Source organism: Cuculus canorus, chromosome 27 (assembly GCF_017976375.1).
Source record: "Cuculus canorus isolate bCucCan1 chromosome 27, bCucCan1.pri, whole genome shotgun sequence".
Taxonomy (NCBI): Eukaryota; Metazoa; Chordata; class Aves; order Cuculiformes; family Cuculidae; genus Cuculus; species Cuculus canorus.
In genome coordinates, this window is record NC_071427.1 from 2,573,296 (window position 1) to 2,597,456 (window position 24,161).

Here is a 24,161-nt window from a genome sequence, read left to right on the forward strand (position 1 = left end):
ACCCCCTGCCATGGGCAGGGACACCTCCCACTGGATCAGGGGCTCCAAGCCCCATCCAACGTGGCCTGGAACCCCTCCAGGGATGGGGCAGCCACCACTGCTCTGGGCAACCTGGGCCAGGGCCTCCCCACCCTCATCGCGAAGAATTTCTTCCCAATGTCTAGTCTAAACCTGCCCCACTCCAATTTAAAGCTGTTTCTCCTTGTCCTTGTAAAGATAAGGATCCAGAGGGTACAAACCTACTGATGTATTTGTCAAAGTCAGGAGCAAACATCAGCTCTCCTGAACCTTATACTGGAGTGACTGCAGAGCGTTCGAGGGAAGGCCTCTCCCCATCGCTGTCAAACAGCAAACCCCAGGATCGTGGCAGCAGGATTTTGCCCCACAGGCTCCCCAAAAGTTAGCCCAGTCTGATTTTAGGCAGCTCAAACACCAAGGTTCCTTTACTCGCCTTTGGAGACTCTGAGGCCACATCTACATGACAGATTCTATACTGCTTTTCCTCAGCCACAGGACATCAACCCAGCTGAGACCATCTGGTGTCAATGCCTGCGCAGAGGTTTCTGCTTCAGCTGCAACCAGATCTGAGGTTTACTCAGCCTCTACCACACATCAAGGCTTCAGCAATTTAAACAATGAAGCAAGGTCAGGATTAGATTGCACGGTGGTGTCCCAGTCCACGCTTTTATCTCTGAGAGCCTCATGTTGGTCATGTAGACCATGGGAACAGGGAGCAGACTTTGTGGTGGTTCCTTCTGTTGAAGGGTTGGACCTTTGTCACTCTGCCCAAATCAGAGACTACTCGTACACAGGAGAAACCTCTCCTTAGCTCTGCATTCCCTCACCGGTCTTCCATCCTTCTCCCACAGCCAGAAGCTACTGTGAATGCAACATGTCAACATCTCAGCAGGTTTCTGGAGGACACGGCTGTCCAGCTGAGGGGCAGAGCTGTTTTCTGAGCAGTCCAAAAGCAGGCAGGTGACCTGAGGTCAGAGCCTCTGAGCAGATCCATTTGGCCAGGACTTATTTCCTAGCAGGGAAGTAAGGATCCAGCATTCATTCCCCATGAGTGAATGAAATCTGCCTTGAATTTAAATGCAATAATCTCAGCCCAGCCCTACAAACCACAACTGAAACTTCACAGGGAAAGCCAGTGTGTTTTGAATAACGCATCGCTAAAGGTTTCCCGGCCCATAACGCTCCCAAGCCAGTGCACAATGCGCAGGAATGCGTGGGAGAGAGATGCTGGGTAACTGGAAGCACTGCTGCGACGGTTTCCTACTCACAGCCAGGCTCAATCGCTGCCGAGCAGGGACAGCATCATTTCTATCATCTCTCCCAGGACAAGAGTGAGATCCCCAGCAGGTGTAAACTGCCTGAATGTAGTTCTGGGAGTGTTTCTCTGAGTTGCTCCACACTGAGGACTCCGTTTCATTGGTAGGACAAAAACTATGTGCTTAGGGACATGGTTTAAGGGAGTGTTAGGAATGGTTGGACTTGATGATCCAGTGGGTCCCTTCCAACCTCGTGATTCTATGATCTGCCTTAGAGGAATCTGTCCAGCTAAAACTGCCCATCTCATCTCAGCGCAGTGATGACTTGGGTGTTACTGGAGGACTAACATCGTCATCCCTGCAGATCCTTCTTGGTTCCAGTCACTCCTACCTGTTCCCAGACTGGAAAGGTTCCATTCCATGAGGCTGTCACCTGAGGTCAACGTTTTTCCCATTTACGCACAGCACAAGAACCGATCTTCAGCAGCTCTGTGATGGTGATGGACCCCTCAGCCAGGCTCTGGTGTTGGTGGGGAAATCTGGGACTGGAAAACTTTCTCCCACTTCCAATCAGCAGGGATAAATCTTTCCTCAAGTCTTTTCACATCCTGAAACCTTATGCCTGGACAGAAACAAATGAAGCACGTTACCTTCTAGGCAAAGGGCAACAAGAATGCATGAAGGGAAGCAGACAGCTCTGCAAAGAGGCAGAGGGTTGGCAAACACTGCACAGCTCACGAGACTCTGCGATGGGCTCAGCTCAGCACCAGGACAAATGTCTCCAAGCTGGCTGGAAAACACAGCTCTGTTGGCTCCGATGTGGTTTGGATTACATTAGCCATGCGAAAGGTCCTCCTGCTGCGTTGGAGCTGTGTGCAAGATGTTTTTCTCCCATAAACTGAGTCACAAGACTGAGGTCGAAGTCCCTCAGCCTGCTGGAGGTGCCAGCAAAGCCTTACGCTCATCGGTACCTGGTCCAGGGCATCCCTCTGATCCCAGAAAAGTGGCATCCAGGAGCTTCAGAGCTACCTCGTCCTCATTAAACCAACTGAACCTCCCTCTCTTCCACATATTCCTCACTATCCAAAAGGGATGGAGGCTGGTTTCCTTCACCTTGCAACTCCCACAAATGAGGTCATTTTATTTCCTGAGCGAGATAGTGGCCAAAGCCCCCCAGCAGCTCACAAACACCGATTTAATTAAAATTTTTATCCAAAAATATAAGTCACAGTTAATATCTGGCATGAAATACTCAAAAGAGAATGTGCAGATCCCAGCCCTGAGCAACAGAATAGGAACTGATTTCCTTTTAGCCTTCACACAAGCACGTGCAAACATATGCCCAGAAACCAACCGTGTCCTGGGCTGCATTCAGAGCAGGAGGACCAGAAGGGCCAGGGAGGGGATTCTGCCCCTCTGCTCCGCTCTGGTGAGACCCCAACTGGCGTCCAGTTCTGGAGTCCCCAACATAAGAAGGAGATGGAACTGTTGGAACAGGTCCAGAGGAGACCACCAAAATGATCCGAAGGCTGGAGCACCTCCTGTAGGAGGAGAGGCTGAGAGAGTTGGGGTTGTTCAGCCTGGAGAGGAAAAGGCTGCGGGGAGACCTTAGAGCAGCTTCCAGGACTGAGAGGGGCTCCAGGAATGCTGGGGTGGGGCTTTTTACAAGGGCCTGGAGTGATAGAACGAGGGGGAATGGCTTTAAATTGGGAAGATTAAGATTAGACATTAGGAAAAAATTCTTCAAGAAGAAGGTGGGGAGGCCCTGGCCCAGGCTGCCCAGATCAGCGGTGGCTGCCCCATCCCTGGAGAGGTTCCAGGCCAGGTTGGATGGGGCTTGGAGCCCCTGATCCAGTGGGAGGTGTCCCTGCCCATGGCAGGGGGTGGAACTGGATGGGCCTTCAGATCCCTTCCAACCCAAACCATTCCATGAATCTATACATAAAACAAACACGTGTATGTGCATACAAATGTTCTTATATACAGAGAGCAAGGCAGCTTTTACAAACTCCCTACATGTCTAAAAGTCACAAATCCAGAGGCAATGACTGTAAAATTTCACTTCAGCAACTTTCAGAACCATGAAGTGCTTCAAGAAGGAAAAGACCTTACCGTTTGCTGGCACCACTGGAGAGGACAGGGAAGGTCATCAATCTTCATTCTCATTATCGCTGGAAAGAATGTCTAACTGCATTTATGATGGAGAGCCGCATCTCACAAGTTATGGGTTGTTTCCTTGATAATAAATCCAACATCACGATCTAACGTATCTTGGGTGTTTTGCTTTGCTGAGCTGGGCTTAAGAGATATTTTTGTAAGGCCAGACTTGGTTAATCCAAACAGAGGCGTCTCCGTTGAATTTCCCTTGCTGCACACAGGGCTGAAAGCAGATTTCAACATCCTATCCTGGTGTAGAATGGAATCATAGAATGGTTTGGGTTGGAAGGGACATCAAAGCCCATCCAGTTCCACCCCCTGCCATGGGCAGGGACACCTCCCACTGGATCCGGTTGCTCCAAGCCCCATCCAACCTGGCCTTGAACACCTCCAGGGATGGGGCAGCCCTGGTCCAGGGTCTCCCCACGCTCTTCTTGAAGAATTTCTTCCCCATATCCTAGAATCATAGAATCTAAATCTTCCCTCTTCCAATTTAAAGCTGTTGCCCCTCATCCTATCACTCCAGGCCCTTGGAAAAAGGTCCAACCCAGCTTTCCTGGAACCCCTTTCATCACTGGAAGCTGCTCTAAGGTCTATCCAGAGCCTTCTCTTCTCCAGCCTGAACAACCCCAACTCTCTCAGCCTGTCCTCATATGGGAGGTTCTCCAGCCCTCAGATCATCCCTGTGACCTCCTCTGGACCCGTTCCAACAGTTCCACGTCCTTCTTATGTTGGGGATTCCAGAACTGGACACAGGACTCCTGGTGTGAGAAAGGACTAAATTAATACAGAGTGGCAAAGGAGGTGTAAAGAGAAGAGGGACAGGTGGAGTAAGAGCTGTCAGCCACTAACAGGGCACCGGGACCCCTTTTCTTCCGTGAAATGACCGCTGATGGGCAGAGAGAGCGATGCTGAAGCCACATCCTGGCAACGGCTCATGGGGATATAGCAGCACCAGTGCCATATTGCACTGCCAGGTCCTTGCTCCACAAATCCTTTCCCACGCCAGATCTGGGGTCTTTCACACGTTACAGTGAGCTGTGCTGGGGCAGTTTCTCTCGCAGCCCTGGGGATGCCCCTCAGCTCATTAAACACGTGAAATTCCTGGCTGAAAAAAAAATATATTCATAATAATAACAGTCCGCCCTGTTTCTAACCTTGGGTGGCTTTGCTTTCTGCTTTTGCCATTCTCCTCTTAACGACTCCCAGGGCTGAGATGCCAAGAGAAGGATTGATAGGCAGACCTGCTCGTTCAGGGATATTGGGTTGATTTTTTTATTGGAGCCAGGAGTAAAGACTTCTATTTTTCAAAGACCAGGGAAAGCATGTTCAGGCTGATAAATATCTGTCAGCAGAACGCATTAGCTGATTAAGCGAACTACAAGGGGAAAATAAAAGAGAAAAAAGACCTGTCCTTCCCAGTGGAACAGCTCAACAGCCTCCTCTTCCACGCAGGGTCTCTAACGGATGTCCTAGAGTGTTTTCTGCAGATCTGCACATCTTGTGGTCTGCTAAAAGGATGAATCACCTGAATTTGTCTAAAGTGAACCACATTCTCAGGAATCACAATTAAGTAGCTGCCCAGCTCCTCAATGTGGTTCTTCCTAGCACAAAGCATGGGCCCACCTTTGATATAAATCCGGCATCAGGAGCCACCGGCATTCTCCGCTGGTTCTGCTCAGGGTAGGGAGACTTTACGGACCAAACATCACAGGAAGCCCCAGAAATCCTCACTTTTAGCATCAATCTTCCACGCCTCAGTTTCCCCCTCTGTGAAATAAAAAATGAAGGCAACTCTATCTAAAGCAATCCTTCAAGCCCTCTGAGGGAAGGTCCCCTTTAGCTGGTCCCCATGGTGATGGAAACCCTCCCAAGCACGCTGTAGGTCTCATGAGTTTGAGTGCCACTTGCAAAGCCTCAGTTCCTCAAGTGATCACACACCTCCAGGTGAAGTTTATATACTCTTAGGCTCATAGGAAAACCTCAGACATCACCCCGAAAGCCCTAGAACTAAAATGCAATTAAAAAGGTGCTCATTATTTCCTCATTAATCTGCTTGGTTTTAAATACAATAGAGCAGAATAGAATTAGGGAGTCATTAAGGTGGAAAAAGACCTCTAAGCTCATCCAGTCAAACCATCAGCCCAACACCACCTTATCTACTAAACCATGTCCCAAAGTGCCACATCCACATGCTTTTCGAACCCTTCCAAACAGTAGTTGATGACAGATCAGGGACAGGTAGTGATTTATCGTGTTGAAATAATTGGGGTCAGCAAAGCTGCTATGGTCCGTGGGGAACACAAGTCTACACGGTCTCTCCTCTTTGCACAGTTGGCAGCAGTGAAAAACATGATTTACCGCAGCAGCAAAGGTTTATATCTAATCCTCTCTGTAATCTCTCACTCTAGGAAACTTCAGGATGCTGCGGGTGGGAAGTAGGCTCAACCTTAATCTCAGGACTCGCATGAGAGCAACGGGTCAGGGCAGGACTGATCCTTCATCGCTGCACACCGGAGCTCAAGGGGAATAACGCCTGGAGCTGGACTCAGGCACACAAGAGACAGCAAGAGGCACCAGGAAGGAGGAGGATGGATGCAAAGCTTGACTCAGCACCTCCTGCCTTCTTCCCAGAGAACCAGTGCAGCCCACCGTGCCACATTCAATGAGGAAAGCCAGGCATGTCATAAACCAGAAAACTAATTGCCCCCAGATGTCTCATTAAGGCCACAAGAAAATCCTAAAGGGTCAGGAAAGCACTTGTGCAAAGCAGCAGGAGGTCACACTGCCAAACCTTCCCTGGGGCTACGAACAAGCCTACAGCTTGGTGACACCTGGGCACCATGGACTTCATGCAGGAGGAGCCTGGCAAGTAGGACCAACCTCCCATCGAGTCAAGGAGCAGCTCTGCCTGCTTCCTAGGAGGAATATACTTATTCTTACAGAGGAGGATCACAGCCCTTAGGCTGCCCCTGCTGCCTTTTGCGTTGCTGAAAGCTGGGCAGATATTCCAGCAGGAGAGGTACAAGAACCCCCTCCTGATGCTGGCATCTTTTGAAGAGCTTACAAAGCCCGATCTCTGCTGCAGTTTCTCTCAAAGCCAGGTTTCTTGATATCCCCTTGATATTAGGCAGGTTTCCCTTCCACTCAATTAGTCCTGCTAAATGAGAGGCTGTTGTGCACCCTGCAGCAGCAGTTATCCCACAGGACAACGGCCTCGTGTCCTTCCCCGGGCAGCAGGAAGCCTTGGGATGACCGAGGTAACATTACTTATGGAGGCTGCTCCATCTGCAACTTGTTCTGTGCCAGAACGGCAGGAGGGAGATAAGGAGTCTCAAAGGGCTCGTGGAAAACTCCAACGAGCAGTCTATTTTGAGCTGGTCTGGCTTACTTTCCTGCTGGCCGCTGTCCTCGCTCCTCATGTGCAGGCATGGGATGAGCAGAACCTCACATCTCTGGAGGATAGGAAAGGGGAGCAAGTTGTCCCCTTCCATGGGAGGTGAGCAAAGGCAGCAGCAGTGGACTCTAATGTGCGTGAGAACATTTCCACCAAGGAAAAGCAGCCAGAGATGGGGGATGGCCGTACACTGCTGGCTTTGCAGCCTTCAGGTTCCTACCGGAGTGACATCAGGAAGAATTTCTTCACCATGAGAGTGGTGAGGCACTGGAACAGGTTGCCCAGGGAAGTTGTGGCTGCCGCATCCCTAGAGGTGTTCATGGCCAGGTTGGATGGGCCTTGGGCAGCCTGAGCCAGTGGGATGTCCCTGGTTGGAACTGGATGACCTTTAAGGTCCCTTCCACCCCAAACTATTCTATGATTCTATGACCCTGCCCCAGTGGGAAGGATTGTGAGTGACAAGGTGTCCTGGTCTCTATTTGCAGAATTATTTCAGTTCAGATGTTGTTGCATGGAGAAGGGCAGGAGGACCCAAGTTCCAAGAACGAAAAGCGTGGCAGTCGGGAAATTTAAACTCTGGAGAGGAGCCTGATCTTCCTCTGCCCACGCTCCACCTTGGTAGTAGAGATGCTCTCTCACCCTAGAGCAGGAGCAGAGCTGTTCTCACCCACCTGGGTCCCACCACAGCACCCTGACCAAGGAGGGCTTCGCTGCAGTGAGCCACCCCTTGGCTTCCCACCCTGGCTCCCACCTCTCCGCTTGCACGCTCGGTGCTCCCTGCCCTTTGGCTGCCCTCACTCCTGCTCTGCAGCGCAGGCTTGGCACATGCTGCATCCCTGGCTCCTCGCAGCTCCAGCCCTGCTCCGATGGGCTAACCGCACCGCTCTCCTGCCTCTCCTCTCTGCAAGCCCCGACTTGAGGACGTGCCTCTGTCTCCCCAACACCAGGCTCCATGATTTGCCCTGACTCAGACCAAAGCATCGCACGTCCTCGTCCCATTTGTCTTCTGTTCACTGTACACTTGCTCTCCAATTTCTTCAGTCCCCACCGGCACACGAACACCAGCTTCACTTTGCTTGTTCGGACACAAAATGTGGCTTGAAAATGCAGTTCCCTAACAGAAAAGAAACCTCAGTCCAGAAGCCCTTAGAGGGCAACAGAGCTGGGACGCAGCCAACACTTGTTCCTCACCACACCCTTGCAAAGGTGGGAACCAGAGCATTTGTGCTTTTGAGCAGACCAGCCTATTTTGGGAAGACGAAGGGAAACTATGACAAAAGCTGATATGGAAAAGTGGATATGAAGCAAGCTGATGACATTTACTTGGTGGCAGGGAGATAAGCCCAGTGCCAGCACGTGCCAGCCAGCACCAACTCAGCAGCTTCCAAAGCAGGTGAGGAAGCTCTGAGCACTGGCTGATGGGGAGATGCTCGCATCGTTCATCCAGCCCCGACCCCGGCTACGTCCTGGGCATCGTGTGGATGAGAGAGAGCTTCTTCAAAGCTCCTTCTAGCTCGGGAGGCTTGAGAGAGCTTCTTCAAAGCTCCTTCTAGCTCAGGAAGCTTGAGAGAGCTTCTTCAAGGCTCCTTCTAGCTCCAGAGGCTTGAGAGAGCTTCTTCAAAGCTCCTTCTAGCTCAGGAAGCTTGAGAGAGCTTCTTCAAGGCTCCTTCTAGCTCCAGAGGCTTGAGAGAGCTTCTTCATGGCTCCTTCTAGCTCGGGAGGTTTGAGAGAGCTTCTTCAAGGCTCCTTCTAGCTCGGGAGGTTTTAGAGAGCTTCTTCAAGGCTCCTTCTAGCTCAGGAAGCTTGAGAGAGCTTCTTCAAGGCTCCTTCTAGCTCCAGAGGCTTGAGAGAGCTTCTTCAAGGCTCCTTCTAGCTCCAGAGGCTTGAGAGAGCTTCTTCAAGGCTCCTTCCAGCTCGGGAGGCTCATGAGAGAGGCAAAGACATCTCGTGCTGATTGCAGAGAAAGCAATTTTGAAGGGATGAGAAAGAGGAAGGCTTTGTGACTGAACTGCTACAGTGCCTGGGAACCGGGTTCCTGGGATATGGGAACTATGCAGCAGACAGCTGGGGACAGGCACTGTGATTCATCCTGGATGCTCTGGAAGAAGAGAAAGGGCACAGAGAGCCAAAGCGGTTAAGTAGGGATATAAAAAGGAGAATAAGCAATGGGCCCAAGGCTTTACGAACTATAAACACTGTGATGGAGGAGCTTTGTATTCAAAATAAGCAAAAGCAAATTAAAGGGAGGAATCAAGGGAAGGGAAAGACAGCAAGAAGGAGAAAGGGACTGAGCAGAGATCTGCCACCAGTGCCAGGTGAAGAGAAAGCTTGTCCCAGGTTCTTGCTGGAGATGCATAAGGAGCAGAAGCCTGTGAAAATGGGTGAAGAAATGAGGGAGGAAAGGCAGAGCTGGCATCAAAAAGAGGGGCCCCCCAGGAGAGTCCAGGGATGTTTTTCAGAGCTTCCAAGAAGTGAAAGAACTGCTTTAAAGGAAGACAGGGACAAGGGCTATGCTCCAGGAGCCAGTTTGGGAAGCTGGATCTCGACTCCTGCTGGGTTGCTGTCAAAGCTCAGCTGGAACACGGTACTGTCACGTGAAATTACTCAATGCCCACATCCACCACAAAGTCCTCGCCACACTGATCCCAGCAGGCAATGAGGAAGGACAGAACAGCCCCTTCTCCACCTTCCTACAGTCTAGGAGCCTCATGAACCCAGGCAAAGCCAGACAGAGAGTAGCCCTGCAGGGAAGGACCCCACAGCCCTCTCCTGTTGGTAGCGGACAAGCCAGGTTTTGTGTCCGTGGCCACGCTAGAACCAGGCTGCTGAAGCAAACTCCCCAAAACCACAACACATGCTGGCTCTGTGCTGAACAGGGAGACTTGCTCCTTGCCTCTGGCTGAACAGAAAGACACCAAGGTCACCTACAACCCCTGCCATAAACACATGCTCCCCTTCAGCCTACAAGGATAAAAAAAAAAGAGAAGGATGCCTAAGGAGGCACCAGCATTCAGGAGAAAGGTCACTCTCACAGTGTTGCTCTCACAAGACCTGTTCCACACTCACTTGGCAACCTCAGGTGTGTTGGATAGCTTGGAGAAGTCTCCAAACTCCGTATCCTTACCCTCAGCTCTTTCCTTCAGCTCCCAGCTCCATCCAGAGCCCTCTGCAGACGGAGACTAACGTGTTCCATGGATCACAGTTCACCTCTGAGGGGGAAGAAGAACACAAATAACAAAGTGGCTTCTTTAGATGCAGGAGGCACCAGGAACTCTTCACCGTGCTGCAAAGCCTGGGAAAGTTTCGTCCAGGCAAGATGCTAATCAGCGCCACAGCAAACTGCAGAGTCAGGAAAACAGCAGCACAGGATTGATTTGCGGGAAGCAAAGGGCCAGAGATGCCTTCGGATATGCTCCACTTTCACCCAGCCCAACAGGTTTCATGGCTGCTGTGACACATTCCTCCGGGGTCCTTGAACTCCAATACCATCCCAACCTCGTTCCCCCAGGCTTGGGAGCGTTCAATTAGTCAACCCTGCAAGCTCTCCACAAGTCTTCATGATGGACCTGTATTGATCCGCCCCAGCTCTTAGGTTTCTGTCTCCATTTATCAGGCCTTCACATTCTTTTAATCCCATCTCAGCCCTCCCCAAAGTAATGAGATAAGAGACAGGCTGGAAAGGCTGATAAAAGGGAACTGAACAAATCCATTAATGCTGCTTCTGTGCCAGGAATTACAAACCCTGGTACTCACTAATTATGTTTGCCAGCCAGAGCCCCAGGACAGCAGAGCCAAAGAAGAAAGTCAAGCTCACTAGTAACCCATCCTGAGAAAAAAGCAGCTCCTGGAGGACATCAGGACTCTCTGGCTCCTTGTTTGGGCACAGAGGTTGGTCAAAGCAGGTTGCTCAAACCTGAGCAGCTACAGCATCGATTCCATGGAAGCCTAAACCAGTGCAACTGGCCGGCTGTTCCAGCTCCACCCTCATGGCTGGACATCCACCCCAACCCACGCACTCACTACATCCTGTGCTGAGCCGTTTCAGTGAGCAAAACTGGCAAAAACACAATTCACCTGGGCTTCCATGAAGTTCAGCAAAAATCTGTATTCCCAAAAGGATATAAAGTCCCTCTGGACAAGGACTTCTAACAAGGGCACAGTGATAGGATGAGGGGGAACAGCTTTAAATTGGAAAGGGGGAAGATTTAGACTGGACATTAGGAAGAAATTCTTCTTGATGAGGATGGGGAGGCCCTGGAACAGGTTGCCCAGAGCAGTGGTGGCTGCCCCATCCCTGGAGGGGTTCCAGGCCAGGTTGGATGGAGCCCATGAGCCAGTGGGAGGTGTCCCTGCCCATGGCAGGGGGTGGAACTGGATAGGCTTTGAGGTCACTTCCAACCCAAACCATTCTATGGTCCTCTGACATTCCACAGAGCTTGGATGGACCTGCTCACTGGTAACACTTTATTAGCCCCGGGTACAAGCCTTGGCCAGGAGAGGATGGCAATGAGCAAGAGCTGAAAGGCACCGGACTCCAACCACACGTGGAGAATGTGCAGAGATCCTCACAGCACCGAGCTACCACATGTCCAGTCTCCACGAGGGGACACAATGATCACCCTGCAAGTTGTTTTAAGATCTCTAATGCAAAGAACCCAAACCAACTCACCAAGCCCCAAATCACAGGAAAAGTCAAATTCAGGACACTTCTTCAAGGTATTCAGTCAGTGACTAAGAAAACTTACCAGGTCAACCGGAACGCGTTTTAATTGTGGCCTTTGGAAAAAGGATTTCCTTGTATAAATGGAGATTAATGGACATTTCAAATGACACAGTTGCTTTAGCCTAACCCCTCCTCTCCACATTTTCCTTGGCATGCAGCCTAATAAATGTGTCAACAATGTAAAAACCAACAAAAACTAATAAAATAAACAAATCAAGACACTCACCCACCCAACACCCTCTCCGGAACAGCTTCAGGTTCTATTCCAATTGATATCCTCTAGAAACCAAATCCTTCCTCAGGAAAAATAAACCGTAATTGCTTCAAGAGACCATTGTAAGATGTCACCTTCCCTGGAGGGGTTTAAAAGATGGGTAGATGAAGCGCTCAGGGATCTGGTTTAGTAGTGGACAGGCACAGTTGGACTTCATGATCTCAAAGGTCTTTTCCAATCAAAAAGTACTAGGATTTGCTCAGGATCCTCCACAGTTTTGGAGAAGCAGGAATCCAGGCCACTGGTCAGGACCGAAACACTGAGCACGCTGGCGCAGAAGACCACAAAGCGTTGGGGAGTACCCGTTTCCATCTTGATCCCTAAGGTTTTCATCATCTGGAGCTTTTCTTTTTGATGAATAATTGGGCTTCCTGGTGGGTTTTTTTAGCCCAGCTACTGGGATTTTGCAACCTGGAGCCATCCCCAGCACTGCAGAAGAGGCCGTTGGATCTTTTCTTTCGTGGAAGTGATGCCCATTGACAAGGCGCTCTGTCTTCCTCTCAGCTTGTTAGGAAATGCACTTAATTATGCTTGATGGATGAGAACTGGAGACTATTACCCACCTTTGTGCAGCAGATGGACGATAAAGAATCCTTCACAGAAAAATTCAATTGCAAAGGTTGCAACTGCACAGCGTGTACCTGGCCTGACTCCACAGACCCAGGTCCTCTTCTGCTCTCAAGGCTTCAAATCCCAAGCAAAGGCCATGGAGAAGTGAGGGCAAATATCAAATCGGCGTCCCACCATCCAAACCGGGAGCAGGACCTTGCTGAAGTGTCACAGGGTAAGACACTGCTGGAGGTAACTTGGGCTCCGAAGCACGAGCAAATTAAACACAGGAGATAAAAGACCAGAGAGGCTGCAGCACAGAGAAGGGAGAAAACAGGTCTTTGAATAAAATCAAGAATACCCGGTCCCTGTTCCGCTGTCAAGGCTTAAAAAGCCTCTACAAGTTCTTGATATCTGATGGACCTTCTTTGTTGGTCAGAGAGACTATCCCATACAGGAAGATATTCAAATGTCCAAGCCCCTGCTCAAGAATTTTAGCCCCGGGATGTAGGGACAAAGGCTGTAAAAGAGTGGAAGAAAGAGAGAAAACCCAGAAAAGAGAGAAAAAAAACCCAAAACCCAGGCCTCTCAATTCCCATTCAGTATTCACACTGAAACCAAACAACTTTTCTAAGCTCTTTGTACATGCCTTGACAACAGGGAGATCACCAGGAATGAGTGGAGCTTTTTATATCACAGCCGAGAAAGGCATGAGAGAATCATGGAATGGTTTGGGTTGGAAGGGACAGCAAAGCCCACCCAGGCCCAGTTCCTGCCATGGGCAGGGACACCTCCCACTGGATCAGGGGCTCCAAGCCCCATCCAACCTGGCCTGGAACCCCTCCAGGGATGGGGCAGCCACCACTGCTCTGGGCAACCTGGGCCAGGGCCTCCCCACCCTCACAGCAAAACATTTCTCCCCAACATCTCATCTCAATCTTCCTCCTTATAGCTTGAAACCCATCTCATTTTCAGTTGAAAGAGGGAGATTTAGATTAGATATCAGGAAGAATATAACAGGATCGTTTCAGTTCAGTTCTATTGGCTTCACGGAGGTTTACTCAGCCCCCAGAACACAACCTGCTCCAGCAACCCCTGCGGAGGAAATATTCCTGTCCTGGGAAAGGGAATCATAGAATAGTTTGGGTTGGAAGGGACCTTAAAGTTCATCCAGTTCCAACCCCCTGCCATGGGCAGGGACACCTCCCACTGGATCAGACTGCCCAAGGCCCTTCCAACCTGGCCTGGAACACCTCCAGGGATGGGGCAGCCACAGCTTCCCTGGGCAACCTGGGCCAGTGTCTCACCACTGTCATAGTGAAGAAATTCTTCCTATGTCCAGTCTAAATCTGCCCCTCTCCAGTTTATACCCGTTCCCCCTCATCCTATCACCAAAAGCCTTTATGAACAGCCCCTCTCCAGCTTTCCTGTAGCCCTTTCAGGTACTGGAAGGTCACTATAAGGTCTCCTCGGAGCCTTTTCTTCTCCAGGCTGAACAACCCCAAATCTCTCAACCTGTCCTTGTATGGAAGGTGCTCCAGCCCTCGGATCATCTTTGTAGCCTCCTCTGGACCCATTCCAACAGCTCCATCTCCTTCTTACACTGAGGATTCCAGAACTGGACACAGTTCTGGAAGGAGGGCAATAAATAGTATCAGCCAGATTGGTTCCTCAAACCAGTTTTCTGCAGTCACAGAAATAGTTTTATCAGTGCAGAGGAGAGAACTGTCTGGGGCAGCAGAGGCAGCTCATGGGAGTAGACATTCAAGGGAAGTGATGCTTAACCAGACTAGAGAGGAGGGAGAGCGTGTGAAGCATTCCTTACCCAGTCAGGAAAGCCACCTTCTGCTTCAGCTCACCCACACGAGGTCATCTTGGAGCAAGACCCTGGGGGTGAATAAGAGCTGAGCTCCTCCCTACCAAATGGGCTTCTGGTTCAGTGTTTGCCTTGCAGCAGGTGCCACAACTCAGGCTAAATGCCAGCTCACTTAACCATCCATCAGCACTGATGAGGCCTTATCGCATCTTAATCCACTGTCATCCCATCCTTCACAGGGAAAATGGGATGAAGCTGTAGCAAAGTCTGCAGAGTGAGATAAAGGAACCTTCTGCAACCCATCCCCACAGCAAGATCTCACGCTGGGGTGGCCCCAGCAGGCTGAAGCACACAACAAAGCTGCTCGGTGCAGGTGGAGGGCGATGCCTATTTCAGCTAGGACCTTCCAGTGCATCCTGCCAACCAATAGCACCCTCAGCACCCACTTCTCCTGGGCTCTCGCAGGCTCGTAACCCCCTCTCGTGGCAAACACACAGCCAGCTGCTCTTCAACCCCACACAGGAAAGAATTTCCAAGCCTTGAATCCCTCTCCGGATTTCCAGAGCCCTTTAGAGGCTTTGCTGATGAAACACATGAATATTGATGATTTGCAGAGATGCAGCAGAAAAAGCAGCTGCAGGGAGACAGACTCTCCGGAGCCAAGTTCAGCAAACGCTGCCTGGTGAGGAACACCTCCTGGGGCGGAGAAAGGAGGGGGAAACGCAGAGCCTTCATGGCAAGAAACAGATTGAGCACTTCAAGGACCAAAATTCTACTTTTAAGCAGGAAAAGGCATCCCATTCCTTAAAGTTTCAGGAAAGTCTTCATCTGTTCTTGTTACTGAATGACTTGGTGGAATAAGAGCTTTACAGCTGGGCAGACTTGCTTTGCTTGAGTGCTTGTTAGCAATCCTGCCTTGTAGGTCACAACTAGCACCAGCAGGCTCCGGCTACCTATTCCTCGCTCGCTTTAGGGGGCTTTGGGGGATTTAAAATCAGAATTACAGAATAATTTTAGCTGGTAAAGACCTTTAAGATCAAGTCCACCATCAATCCAGCCCTGCTAAGCCCACCACCAGACCATGTTCCTAAGTACAACATCTACTCATCTTCTAAACCTCTCCAGGGATGTCAGCCTCTTCCAATGCTTGACAACTCTTTCAGTAAAGAAATTCCTCCTAATATCCAACCTGAATCTCCTCTGGCGCATCTTAAGGCCATTTCCCCTTGTCCCGTCACTGGCTGCCAGGGAGAAGAGACCAACCCCACCTTACTACAACCTCCTTTCAGGCAGTTGCAGACAGCGATGAGGTCTCCCTTCGGTCTCCTTTCCTCCAGGCTAAACAACCGCAGCTCCCTCAGCTGCTCCTCATAAGGTTCGTGCTCCAAACCCTTCATCAGCTTACTTGTTTATTTATAGCAAGGTTATATTTTTAGTGTTTCCTCAGAGCCATTGTCACCTTTTCACACGGCACATGTCCTCTTCTGCTTGGCTGAGCAGGGGTTGTACTGGGAAGGGGAGAAGCCCTTATGGGCTGATGTCCTGTAGCCCCTAATGATGTGTTCTTCACACATCGATAACCACAGCTCCTTCCTGGACCTGTTATAGTCCCTGTGCTCCAGCAATGCCAGGTCTCACAAACATGTAAGCCCTTCCAAACATACCCAAGCATGGTCTAAAACCTCTCTTAGAGGGAGCACAAAGTCGAGTACCGAACCAAACCACCCACATCTACAAAACTCACAGGAACTCAGAGCTTTTGAGACATGTCCTCTCTTCCCAAATGCTGCTGGAATTGGCCAAGGGATCCAACACACGGAGATGCAATCTCGTGTCAGTATGAAGCCAGCCTAGAAAGCAAGTGCACAAGACCCTGCTGAGATGGGATATGGGGACACAGCAGGGGGAGAAATGAATGGGCAGGAAGTTTTCCAGCTCAGGAAGGGGAGTGTCAAGGCTCATGGCAAACAGTCTCCTCATAGCCCTACCAGTACAGCGAGTTCTGGTAGTGCAGCTCACGTTCAGGCTCCAAGACCCCAGCCAAAGGCCATTTGCATTCTTCTGGACTTTTCACATCCCAGGGATTGCCAAAGTCTACTTGGAAAAAGCTAATGGCTGCTCTCAGTGCTGCTATTCCTTCACCCTCCAACAGCACGAGCGGGGCTGCCAGCAGCTGCTCAAGTGCAGCGAAAAGCCAGGAGGGATGGTTTGTCCTCTACAAGCACCCTAAAGCTCACATACGATATTTATTAAGACTGCTAAACCTGAGCTGGTTCACTCACTCTCCCCCTGTGCTGTGGGAAGAAAGAGTGGCGTGGCATCTTTCCATCTCAAAAGCAATAAAGTTTTCTGGGGACAATACAGCCTGTTCCCTTACCTCTTTTCTCACTCATTTGCATGGGATCATATCCATGATATAGGGAAGGCTTCTTCGTTTTCACAGAAGGGCTGAGCAAGCCATTAAGTCATAGTGATACTGGCCAAGCGCATGCTCTGCAGCTGAGCTGCACGCAAGCAACTGGAGCAGGAACGCTGCAGTCACTGTGTCCCCACCAGGCACCTCCGAGCAGTCCGGAGCAGAACAACTACTCAGGGCACAGGAATGAAACCCATCCTGCTACAAATCCCATTGGACAAAAGGATCAGCTGGGTCCTTGATCCATGCAGGAGGATCCCTCACTCATGGCAGGCGAGGGCAACCACCACCGAAACTCGCCTCAAGGCATATGGTGAGTCCTCCAGAACAAAGGCAGGAGGAAAACCCAGCACAGCATCATAGTGAGAGACGGAGGGCAAGCTGGGGATGGTTATCATTTCGCAAAACCTCATCAGCTGCTGCAGCACAGGCTGTTCCAAGTTCAGATGAAGTTGCTTCAGCCTTCTCTACCTTCTAGTCAGGAGAAGAGATTATAAATACATTTACCCTAGCTGCAAAAAAATCAGATGCTAGGAAGGGCTTGGGATAAAACTAGCACTGAGGTTTTATTTTTCCAAAATGAAATGAAATTGCAGGGCTTTTTCTTGTAAATCCATACTTTCAGCAGGATGCCAAAGAGGACTAAGTGAAGGAAATGGCATAGGTGACCTACCATGCTTATCTTTAGCAGTACCTGCCTGTCCTGAAGTTAAAGGCTCGCTGACGATCTCAAACATAGGAGGGATCAGGAGAAAGCAGCCCCTTCGTTCAGGTGCCTCAGGAAGAAAAATGAAAGGATGGAAAGAACAACTGGCTCCAAAATTCAATACAAAGAAGCTCTGAAAAGCATTATGCTCTTAGATGGTGCTGCAGAGTCCTCTTCTTGAGGCCAAGCAGCGCGCAAGAACGAGGAGAGGCACAAGGTTCCACCACCTCTCCACTCCACCGAGAGCAACATCCATCCCTGAGCAGAGCAAGTTCCCCAAGCCACAGCCTGGAGTGAACCAAGGGAACGTCCAAAACTCCCAGAAGAATGTGCTTCAGCCTTCCAAGCTGAAAGCAGCCATGTGTCAGTCACAGGCCACGCTATCATGATTAACAAGCTGAACAAAGCCATCTGTGACCCTAAAAATCAACAGATGTTGTTCCTCTGACTCATGCAGGCAGGAGGACAAACAGAGGCAACAGCAAGGATTCAGACTTCTTCGCTGTTCCTCGATTCCTCCTCAGCTCACTTCCAGGACCGCTGCTGAGCTGCAGAGGCGATGTGCTCCTAGCAGCCAGTTTTTAGGGCGAAAAGCGTTTCTCACCTGGAATCCACAAAGACGTTGTCCCAGCGACTGGGAGGAACTTGGCGTGGAGGATGAGCCCAGCTAGGTCACAGGATGCAACTGCTAGGATAAGCATGGGATTGGCCTTCCAAAAATGATCCTGTGCCATCGCCATGTGGCACTGAGGCTCCATCTGTATGGAAGAAAGAGACACAGATGAGCCACAGTCTTTGGGCAGAGCACGCAACACACCCGACACACACACACGTGTGCATTCCAACACATCCAATGCGGGAAAGGGTAGAGGAAGCCTCAGTTTACATGGAAGAAGAAAGGAAACCAGGCTGGGAGTCAAAGCAGGTCTCAGCAGCCAACCTGGAAGGAAAGCACCTAGGGATGAACAGGAACATGTGTTGCGCGGGCGAGCAGGGCAGAGGTCAACCTATTATTCACCAATGATGGGAAAAGTCACCAAAATAGACGTTTTGGAAGCTTCCAAAACTATTTGGGCAACAGGGCCAAATTTGACTAATGGCTCCAGCCAACACGGAGAAAGTAATTAGAAAAACATTGAAGGATGTCATTTAAAATACTTTTCTTATTTCTTCTAACGGAAACATTTCATGTCGGAAATGGTGAGGCATTTCGTCGCAGCAGGATCTTGGAGCCTTTGTCCCAGCAAAACGGGAATGTTTATTCGGTTTGTCGCTTACTGACGGAGTTAAATGTCAGGAGGAAATCTCACTGTTGCTTTTTCATGTAAAAATACAAATTAAAAGCACATAAAAAAAGACTTTATCCAGTGGCACAGAGCATTAGAAGAGGCCAGCTAAAGGCAAGCACCTTTCCTGTCCAGATCCTCAACTCCTCTGAAGTCACAACAGAGGATGGGGCTGGAGGGGAACAGCCAGCCTGCACAGAGAAGTCACAGAGTGACAGACCCCAGGGGAGGTCAGGAGAGAAGGGCTGCTCTCGGGAGCCTCCCCCCTTGCCATCTCTAGGAACTGCCCCAAAACGGCAGAGCTCAGGGCGACGGAGGCTGTGAAGGACAGCAAAAGCTGGTGAGAAACAGCTCCCAGAATGGGAGAACCATGGTCCTCCCCAGCTCTCGTGCCCAGGGGTATTGGGACAGCCACATCCTGCTCCTCCATCACGCACAGCAGCCTCTGCCAAGAAATCAGCCTCTCCCATGACTGGTTCCTTGGCTTGGTCTTATTTTAGGGTCTGACGAAAAGACTTCGGGTCTCCTCCAAGCGTTACTAATGAAGGACTGTGTGCCACAGCCAAGAGCCTTGAGATTCCACACTGCTCCCTCATTCCCACATGAGCCCAGGCGTCCTCCGTTAGAAATCCCTGCTTACACACCATGAAGATTTTGCAAATCCAAAGACTGACCAGCATGGTTTATTCCCATGGTTTTAGGGACAATCATTCCTGCCATAGGTGGTACGATACCTGCCACAGATTCCAAATCCCAATCCACTTCCCGTGCACTGAGAGTTTGTCCCAAACTCACACAAGCCTTGCCCAGATAATGAACTTTAACTACTCCATCCATGGGCCAAACACTAAGTCAGCACTCCGAGCAGCTATTAAACTGGCCGAGAGGGACCTACGGCACGAGATGTTTTTCTACACAATTGCCTGCCCAAAGCCTGGCTCAGCCTTTTCCAAGTGTTTAAGGAGCACAGCTCATTCCCAAAGTGTCCCAACACAGGTTTTCTTGGAGCAGGCATCACACAGTGGCTTTTGGGGTCTTGGTGTGGGGTACAGAGACCCCAGAGTGTGTCCACACGGACCGCCAACTGCTGAGAGGAGACTGAGATCTGGTGATTACGGCAGAGAGGGAATTGGGAGCTGGGGCATGAAACTAGAGAGGGGAAACATTTAAGCTTTAATCTTGGAAACAGCTTCCTGATAGTAGATTTATGAGCAGTGGGAAAAGTCTCCTTTGCAGAAGGCTGGAAGCGCTGTTGCACGCGGCTTTAAAAACAAGAAAGGATAAAAGAGTAGCAAATAGACAAGAAAAATGGATTTTGCTTTGACAGAAGACGGATGGCACCCAATGGTTCACTCCCAGCTCTACCAGCCTGCCCAGACATCAGCAGCCAGTCTCTGCCTTCTGCCACGTTTACCATTTACACCATTAACCAGCAAAGGTGATCAGAAAGTTCCTGCGCTGCTGTGAAAGGCGTCCAAATAAAAGCGACCAGCCCAGACTTCTAGCCCCACTCTCACCCTGCTGCAGCTGTGGAGGTGACCTCTCAGGACTGCTACAGAACCTCATTTGTCAGCTAACGCCTGGGTGTAGTAGCCAGAACCAGAGGCTTGACACATCCGACTGTTGTGCAGGAGCCTGCGGAAAGGGCACTTCCATTAATATGTGTGTCTTGTTTAACTTGGACGCTGGAGTAGCTGAACTTTTTCTGACTTAGCTCTCCCTGTACATATATCTCACTAATCAACCTTTCCTTTCCCCCCCCCCCTTCCTCCTTGGCCTTTCCCAGTGAGTTTTTGGGTATTGGTTTTCTTCAAAGCCGCTTTAGTGCTGCTGAAGGAGGTAAAGTGACAGCTCTGGCAATGCAAGCTCTGTCCTCACCCATGAAAACTGTCCAGCTCAGGCAGCCTCAACGCAGACTCCACAGCTCCTTGCTTCCAACCTCAGTGTGATGATCCAAGGGCTGGAGCACCTCCCGTACGAGGACAGGCTGAGAGAGTTGGGCTTGTTCAGCCTGGAGAAGAGAAGGCTCCAAGGAGATCTTTTGGCAACCTTCTAGACCCTGAAGGGGCTACGAGAAAGCTGGAGAGGGACTGTTCATAAAGGCTTGTGGCGATACGACGAGGGGGAACAGCTATAAACTGGAGAGGGGCAGATTTAGACTAAACATAAGGAGGAATTTCTCCACCACGAGAGTGGGGAGACACTGAACAGGCTGCCCAGGGAAGCTGTGGCTGCCCCATCCCTGGAGATGTTCAAGGCCAGGTTGGATGGGCCTTGGAGCCCCTGATCCAGTGGGAGGTGTCCCTGCCCATGGCAAGGGGGTGGAACTGGATGATCTTTAAGGTCTCTTCCAACCCAAACTATTCAACGACCTGATTACAGCAAGGGGTGAAAAAGCCAACAAGAGCAGCACCTCTCCATACTCTGCAGATTCCCGACTTCCTTCACACCCGTTCTCCAGCAGCCACAGGCAAAGACCAAGCTGCTCACTGCATCCAGCGAAGCCCCTGTTGCATGAGGTAGGAGCAGTTGTGCTGCTGTGGACACAGACTGCAGCAGGGTCAGGTTCAGTGCCCAAGGGGTCATAGCAGAGCTGGCAACCCCAGGAGCTTTGTGCTCCGCTCTCAGACCCTTCGCCAGGCGCTTTTGGGAAGCCTGCCTGAGGCTCAGCCTCATAAAAGCTCTGAGCAGTGCCCTGAGAAGGGTTTAGATGCAAATTCTGTGACCTCAGCTGAGTACAACAAGTCAAAAGCACTCTGACTTCAGGCTTATTGCCCCACAAAAACATCAGCAAAATCATTTCATTAGCCTCCAGGGCCTCGTTTCCTTCCTTCCTTCCCTCAGCCAAGCTGAAGCTTAAAATAGTATTTTGCATTCCTCATATTTCTCTCCAAAACTAATTAACACCCATTCAGCCAAAAGCTCTTCTCACAGCAGCCTGGCTTGATCATACAACCTGCCCACCCTCGGCAACGGCAAAAGCACCCAACAGGGCTCCCAGCTCCTCCCAAAGGATGCTTCTGATGGAGCATCTCGAGAGAACTGCAGTAAAGCAACAGAAAACGGTGAAATTAAACCCCATGTACAGTCCTACCTCTGTCCCACGCACACACACATCTCTCGCATGCCCGTAAACTTGTGCTGCAGTAATTCCCTGATGACACACACACGGTTGCTCTTTGTCAGCTTCTAGCAACCCCTAAAGGCAAAACTCACAAGTTGCTTTCTGCCTCCTCTTGATATCTGTGCTACAAAGCAGGGCTGAAACTACTCCAGCTTATGGAAATAAAGGCTTTATTTTTTTTTTTTTCTGATAAAAGGACCTAGTAAAGGCCGCAGATTCAGCGCAGGGTGGGGACAGTGAAGATGATGAAGCACAGGTCTCTACATTTGGGCTTCACAGCTATTTCTCTCCTCGTTAGCCACAGCCAAGCACGAGTCAAAAGACAAGGCTGTGCAGATGGAGTGTAACTACAAACAAAGGCACATGAGCCTCAGCTGGACAGGGAACCTCATTCAGGAGAGCTTTGGACACATCACCCTGAGAGAGCTCAAGCCCCTGTGCTACAAGATCTTCCCCACGCAAGGTCCACGCACACCAAACACACGCTGAGAGGACTGCAGAGGAGGGCTCGTTGCTTCTTGAGTGTAGAGAGCATAGAAACAGAATGTCCTGAGTTGAAAAAGACTCACAAGGATCATCGAGTCCAACTCCTGCCCCTGCACAGGACACCCCAACATTCACACCGTGGGCTTGAGGGCATTGGCCAAATGCTTCTGGAATATTTCCAGGCTTGGTGCTGTGACTGCGTCGCCGGGAGCTGTTCCAGTGCTCCACCACCCTCTGGGGGAAGAAACATCTGCTCAGCACAGATCATTCTTAACACAAGACATTATCATGTGATAAACACTCATTCACTGGTAAAATACTGAAAGTCTTCGAAGCAAACACAATACTACTTTTATTTCACAATTTCGCACTGAATTGAATGCCCTTCTAAAAAAAAGGCATAGCATCTGACAAAAGCAGTGGCTATATAGACTAATTTTAGACAAAGAAACATGTAAATCCGCAAAAAATGTTGGGTTGGTTGTTTTGGTTTTTTTTTTTCCAATTATCCAACCATGTCTGGAGACTTCTTTCAGGTTCTCTGCTGACCTAAACGAGCTACAGCTTACAGGACAGATTTATATGAGATAATTAAACATACAAACCAGCTGCAGCAAAACTTATTGATTCGTTCTCACAATCATTTCTCAAGAGAACAGTGTCTAGAAAAAACAAAAACACACTCACAGAGGGATATTCTGTAACTTTCAAAAGCTGCAGGTACTTAAATTAGACCAAAAAAAAAATTCTACTTTAGCTTAAATCAGAATACCTCACTTTTTGCAGTAGGAACCACTGGTATCAGAGGCAGCAGCTGGGGTGAATCCCCAGCATCTCCAAGACTCGCCCCCCTGCTCAAGGCTCCAGGACCCCCCCTTCCCCCTCCTCAAGGCTCCAGAACCCCCCCTCCCTCCTCCTCAAGGCTCCAGAACCACCCCCCCCAAGGCTCCAGGACCTGACCTCCCCTCCCTCCTCCTCAAGGCCTCAGGACCCCCATTCCTCCTCCTCAAGGCTCCAAGACCCCCCCCTTCCTCCTCCTCAAGGCTCCAGGACCCCCCCTTTCCTCCTCCTCAAGGCCCCAGGACCCCCCCCCCCCTTCCTCCTCCTCAAGGCCCCAGGACCCCCCCCCCCTTCCTCCTCCTCAAGGCCCCAGGACCCCCCCCCTTCCTCCTCCTCAAGGCCCCAGGACCCCCCCCCCTTCCTCCTCCTCAAGGCCCCAGGACCCCCCCCCTTCCTCCTCCTCAAGGCCCCAGGACCCCCCCCCCTTCCTCCTCCTCAAGGCCCCAGGAGCCCCCCCCTTCCTCCTCCTCAAGGCCCCAGGACCCCCCCCCCTTCCTCCTCCTCAAGGCCCCAGGACCCCCCCCTTCCTCCTCCTCAAGGCCCCAGGACCCCCCCCTTCCTCCTCCTCAAGGCCCCAGGACCCCCCCCTTCCTCCTCCTCAAGGCTCCAGGACCCCCCCCCCCCCCCCCCCCACTCCTCAAGGCTCCAGGGCCACCCTCTCCCTACTCCTCAAGGCTCCAGGAACACCCTTTCCCCCTTCTCAAGGCTCCAGGACCCCCTCTTCCTCCTCCTCAAGGCTTCAGGAACCCCCCTTCCCTCTTATCAAGGCTCCAGGACCTTCCCCCCTCCCCCTTCCAGGCTCTACGACCCCCATCTCCTCCTCCTCAAGGCTCCAGGACCCCCATCCCCTCCTCCCCAAGCCTCCAGGACCCCAATCCCCCCCTCCTCCCCAAGCCTCCAGGACCCCAATCCCCCCCTCCTCCCCAAGCCTCCAGGACCCCAATCCCCCCCTCCTCCCCAAGCCTCCAGGCCCGTCTACCAGCGCCGCTGCACTCCCCACAACACAGGCACCACCCTCCCGCCGCTCTGCAGTACCGAAGCCTGGACTGGGCATTTTATACTGCCCGCCACCCTCGCTCCGAGTCACGTGGCCGCCGGAGGAGCGTCACGTGG

General features: G+C 50.9%; 1 long non-coding RNA gene across 1 annotated transcript; it reads right to left on the bottom strand.

The window, feature by feature from the left end:
• Positions 1-95: 95 nt before the first annotated feature.
• On the bottom strand, positions 96-24,136 carry LOC128849258 (uncharacterized). Its single transcript, XR_008447282.1, has 5 exons — positions 24,084-24,136; positions 22,292-22,442; positions 17,917-18,070; positions 9,953-10,037; positions 96-1,896 (listed from the first exon to the last, which is right to left on the bottom strand). It is a non-coding gene; the product is annotated as an uncharacterized LOC128849258 (long non-coding RNA).
• Between the last annotated feature and the right edge of the window lie 25 nt (positions 24,137-24,161).